Below are 5,116 nucleotides of genomic sequence, written 5' to 3'. Positions count from 1 at the left end.
ATCCCCTGGAGGAGGGCATGGCCGCCCACTCTAGCGTTCTTGCCCATCGGAAATCCCCATGGACAGAGGAACCTGGCAGGCTACAGTCCATGGGGTCACAAAAAGTCATACACAACTGATGGGGGTCAGTCCTCAGGGGCCGTGAGGAAGGACAGTGTGAAACCCAGATGCGGCTTTCAAAGAGTTGGCAGCTTTACGGGACTGACAAAACCACACCGGGGGAATGATTAGGGAACAAGAGGAGACTTAATGAAGAGTGAAGGGAGACAGGAGGCGGGGAGCCTGGGGGGTGGTTTCCATATGTAAGTCATGGGGGGAGGGCACTCCTGTGAGGGGACAGTCAGGGAGGCACCCTTGGCAGCCCCCTGCATCCAAGCGAGATGGTGAGAACTGGAGATACCTGTAGACCCGCTGGGTAGACGCGGACCTTCTGAGGATGTGGATGGGAGACTGATGGCTAAGGCTACATCCCATACTGGCCACCCTTAGGCGTTATACAAAGGAGGGGGACAGCGAGGGCTACTGGTGGCACACAGGAGTGGTCTGAAGGCCACTCAGGTGACCATCATCACCTTCCCACCTGCCAGGCAGGGTCATGATGAGCTGACCTGCATCCCTGCCCCCAAATTCATATGTTGAGGCTCTAACCCCTAGAACCTCAGAAAGTACGTGGAGATAGGCCCTTTAATGAAGTGATTTTTTAATAAGGTTAAACTAAAGTCAGGAGCCGGGTGGGGGCCTGATCCAGTCTGCTGGTGTTTACAGGGAGAAGGCGGCAGTCCTGAAGCCAAGGAGAGAGGCTCCAGAAATCAGCCCTGTCCACACTCCAGCCCCCAGAGCTGGGAGTAAATAGACCTCTGCTGTTAAGACGCTCAGCCTTTGCTACTTTGTTACAGCGCCCCAGCAAACTCACAGAGGTACTCACTCCATCTTTTCTGCTATTCCCTGATAGAAGAGAGGCCATCTTCCCATTTCCCCCATCACTTATTTTCTCTTCTTCTCCGCAGTCTCATCGTCAAGATCAAATAAAAGTTGTATCAGAGCAAACTCTGAATGGACTTCCTATAAATATCTGTCAGCAGTAATGAGGCCCAGGGCTGGGCAATGGAGACTCAAGAGTGCGCAGCACAGTGACCCCACCCTCCCAGAGCTCCCAAAGGAGTGTGGATGGCGGTTACACCCCCGCGAATGTCTGGGGGTACTAAACAGGCGGGAACAGTGCGGAACTAGAGGCTCACTGGGGAAGACTGTCCAAAGAAGGGGGCATTTGAGCTGGGCGTTGACGGTTGAACAGAAACCTGTCTAGGAGAGAGCACAGAGTATTCTCTACAGACAAGGAGCATATGCAAAACCCACAGGCACGAAATTCATGATGAGTTCATGGAACAGTGACGAGTCGGGGTGTCTGCATGGGCCACGTGGGGAGAGGTGAGAACGACCTCGGCGAAGCAGCAGAGAGCATTGGCGTGAAGCGAGATCTTAATTCCCTGCCTGGGAATTGAACCTGAATAGCCTGGATGAGAACCAGAAATCCCGGCCACCAGACCAGCAGGGGCTAGAGGCTAGAGGCCATTTTTCCCTGGATCTTTGTCCCCAGTGGAAAAAAAAAAATGCGTTTATCACAGACGCAGAAAACTGTAAATGCAGGTGCAAGGTTTATTGCCAGAGACACAGCACAACAACAAGGGGAAAGCGCACAGAAAAATGGTTTGTTCAGTTAAGGCAGAAACAAGGAGATAAAGGCTGTGGGTGTCCTGCCTAGTAAGGAGGAGTGCAGTGAAGGGCCGATTAAGTCATTTGTATATGTCAGTTTTTCCCCGTCTTTGTCTTCCTTCAGGCCAATTATCTGGTTTCTTTTTCTACACATGATCTACCCTGGGACCCTCTCCTGGGTGCACACTCACCCCTCAGCCAAGATGGATCTCAAAGTGAAGGCTTCTGGAAGGAGCAAGACTCATTATGACCTGGTGTTATTTCTTGACTTTGGCCCACAAGGAGCCTTTCTGAGTATGTACAGCGTCTCCCTTGTCCCAGAAGAGGTGGGAGCAGAGATCTCTTAATCCTTCAGTGAACAAGGTTTTGCCCATTTTGTCCTTGCAGTGACTATTACGTTGAATACTGCCTCAACTATTACCTTAAGTGTTTACAAGAGAGAAACACTGGCTATTTACCCTGTTGCCATTGTTACTTCCACTTGGGAGGGCAAACAGGAGACGGATTGTAAATGCCTTAACTGGAGCCCATTTGTCTCTGGCCTCAGGAAATGCTAACAGCTGTAAGTATGCAGCCTGAAGCCCACTTCTTGGTGCCCCATGAGATGTAAACAGGAGGCCAGTTGTAAATGTCTAACCTGGAGCCCATCTATCTCTTACGAAGAGGCTGCGAAGTCTGATGGGGCTTGTAGTCAGTCCAAGGCCCCCTGGGAAGGAAGCTGGCCTTTGTCACCGAGTAGTGAAGAGCCGGAGAAGGCAATGGCAACCCACTCCAGTACTCTTGCCTGGAAAATCCCATGGACAGAGGAGCCTGGTAGGCTGCAGTCCATGGGGTCGCTAAGAGTCAGATATGACTGAAGCGACTTAGCAGTGGCGGCAGCAGCAGTAAAGAGCCACAGAGGGTGCTAAGTCTGGAGAGAGCCTGGTGGAGTGAGCAGATTAAAAGTCTGCTGTCAGACCCTGGGGGAGACTGTGGTACCTGCATTCATCAGGCAGCGATCGCGTGAATGTAAAGCTTAGGAGAGGACTGCAGATGGGGTGGAGGAGGTGTGGAGGGCGGGGTGGATGGTGAAATGAGAAGGCGGTAGGGACCGGGAGCCTAGCCTCCTAGGCCTCAGTTTACTCATCTGTAAAGGGTGGATAAAAAGAGTTCTGACCCCACGTGACCAGTTTAAGGATGAAAGAAACCAAATAAAGTAACACAGAAGCCCTCCCAGCCTAGCCCAGAGGGTCCAGTCGGTGACGGCAGCTCTTGCTGCTTTCTCTGGTCTTGGAGGGAAAGGGTAGAGAGCTGGTCACACAAAGTGGGGTCTCCTCAAAACTAGGAAAGATGTCTGAGCCCGTTGGCAGCGTGTTTGCTTGGACGCCCTGCTTCTCCATCTATGAGGTCGCAATCCCAGCTGACACCCTGACCACAGCCTGGGAGATGCTGGGCTGAGGACCCACGGGGACTGCGAGACAAGAGATGTGTGTTGTCTTGAGTCGCTACATCCGTGATGGTTTGCTGGGCCGCGGTGGAGGACGGATGCAGAAGCCGTCAGCACGTGCGAGCCACATCTGCCAAGCTGCAGGTGACCTGCCAGGCGGGATGAGGAGAGATGGGCCAAGAATCTGCAGCCTCCTTCCTCATCCTGAGGCTCAAATTCAATGTCAAGCCCAGGAAGAGGTGGTGTGAGTGTCTCCCCTGCAGGCACTGCAGAGATCAGCTGATCTGCATGTAAATACGATCTCCAGGGTGCTGGGCTCCACGGCTGTGTGTTCTGGCAGTTGGAGAAGGCACAGACTCAGAGCTGGTGGTCCTGCCGGGCTCGTTGATGGAGGTGCTCTGGGGCTACCGTGCTTGCTGGGCACAGGCAGGCGATTCGCTTCCCTCCCTCCCTCCTCGAGTTCTCCCATCACCCCTCAATCCTCAGGCACCTTAATGAGAAGCCCAGGGTTCCTTTTCCTCTTTGCACTGGGTGTGATGCGTTTTCCTCTGTTGAATGGCAGGTACTCTGATTCTGCTTTGTAACTTTGAATACTCAGCCTTCTCCTTCCCTGCTACTCACTGGACTGGAAATTAAAGCCAACAGAGGCAATTTTTATCAGGCAGACCAAGGAAAGGTACTTGAAATTCAATGCAACTCCACATTTAAATGTCTGGGATCCCCTACATGGCTAGACTCTGCGCTTAATCAATTTGAAATGTGGCACTGAATGCATTACCGTGGACTTTCCTCATCTACTTGAGGCTCTGGCATCTAATGCAGAAGTTTTATGGAAGATAGATGCTTGGAAGGTTAGCCAGGAACATGATTCTGTTTTGGGCTGTGCTTGCTGTGTGTTTTTATGTGGTGGGGTCACCAAGGGTCATGGTCTGTCTGGGTCTCAATTTTACAGATTAATAAATTAGATTTTATTGGCTCATCTAAGGATGAGCATGTACTTGGGAATGAATGTGTAATCATTGAATTCACAAAAGGCTGACAGGTAACCCTCATCGTAGGAGAGGCAAGTCCAGAAGAATCATCGGTTCAGGTCATGACCCGGGTTTAAATTTGGGTGGGCAGGTTCACCCCCAAAATAAAACTTAGAACCTTACCTGGCACACTTCTTCTGAGTCCTTCTTACATGCCAGGAACCAAGCCAGACGCATGAAGGGTGCAGTCATAAACTAGGTGGGTTGTGCCCTCGAGAAGCTTCCTTACATATAAATGTGATACTGATGAGAAGGTGATACTATTTAAAAAGATGCAGAAACCCTGCTAGGAGAGTACAGGAAGGGAGAGATCTTTCCAGTAGCGGATGGAGCCAGTGGAGAGGGAATCAGAATCCAGGGAGGGGGCCAGCGTGTTCGGGCTGCCTCTTGCAAGAAATGTGGTTTGTACCCAAGGGGGTGGAGATCACCATTCCAAGGAAAACAGTGAGGGAGCAAAGAGGATGGGAACAGAGGATGGGAAGTGAGTATTCTGGCTGATGGGGTGGAGGGGAGGATGCTAGAAAGATGAGGGGGTACCAGATTATGCCTCACTGTCTCGGAACTCATGGGATGTGTCTATCAATCAAGGAGAGCTCAATGAAGTCGCCTTCTCCAGGATATGGAGACTTTTGTTTACATAATCAGTATTGACTTCTTGAAGATGCATTTTCCACCAGTTAGTGGAGACACCCTGACATGCTTCAGTGGGCTCTGCTTACAGCCAACTAATTCTCCCTCAGTCGTTAATGTCTTCTGCCATTGTGACGCGTCTTACAGCTCACGAGACTACAGCTTATTGTGCATCAGTTACCCTGTACATCCGTGTCTTCCCAGCAACCTTCTCAAACCACAAGCCTCTGTTCTTACCAGCCATGCTGAAGCCAGCTTCTCCTGAGAGCGGCTTCCTTTCTCAGAGGCAGAGCTCCTCCGTCTTTGGCAGAATTCA

Source organism: Capra hircus, chromosome 27, assembly GCF_001704415.2.
Source record: "Capra hircus breed San Clemente chromosome 27, ASM170441v1, whole genome shotgun sequence".
In the NCBI taxonomy this organism is placed as follows: Eukaryota; Metazoa; Chordata; class Mammalia; order Artiodactyla; family Bovidae; genus Capra; species Capra hircus.
The sequence above is the reverse complement of the archived record's forward strand: the minus strand, read 5'-3'. Positions refer to the sequence as shown.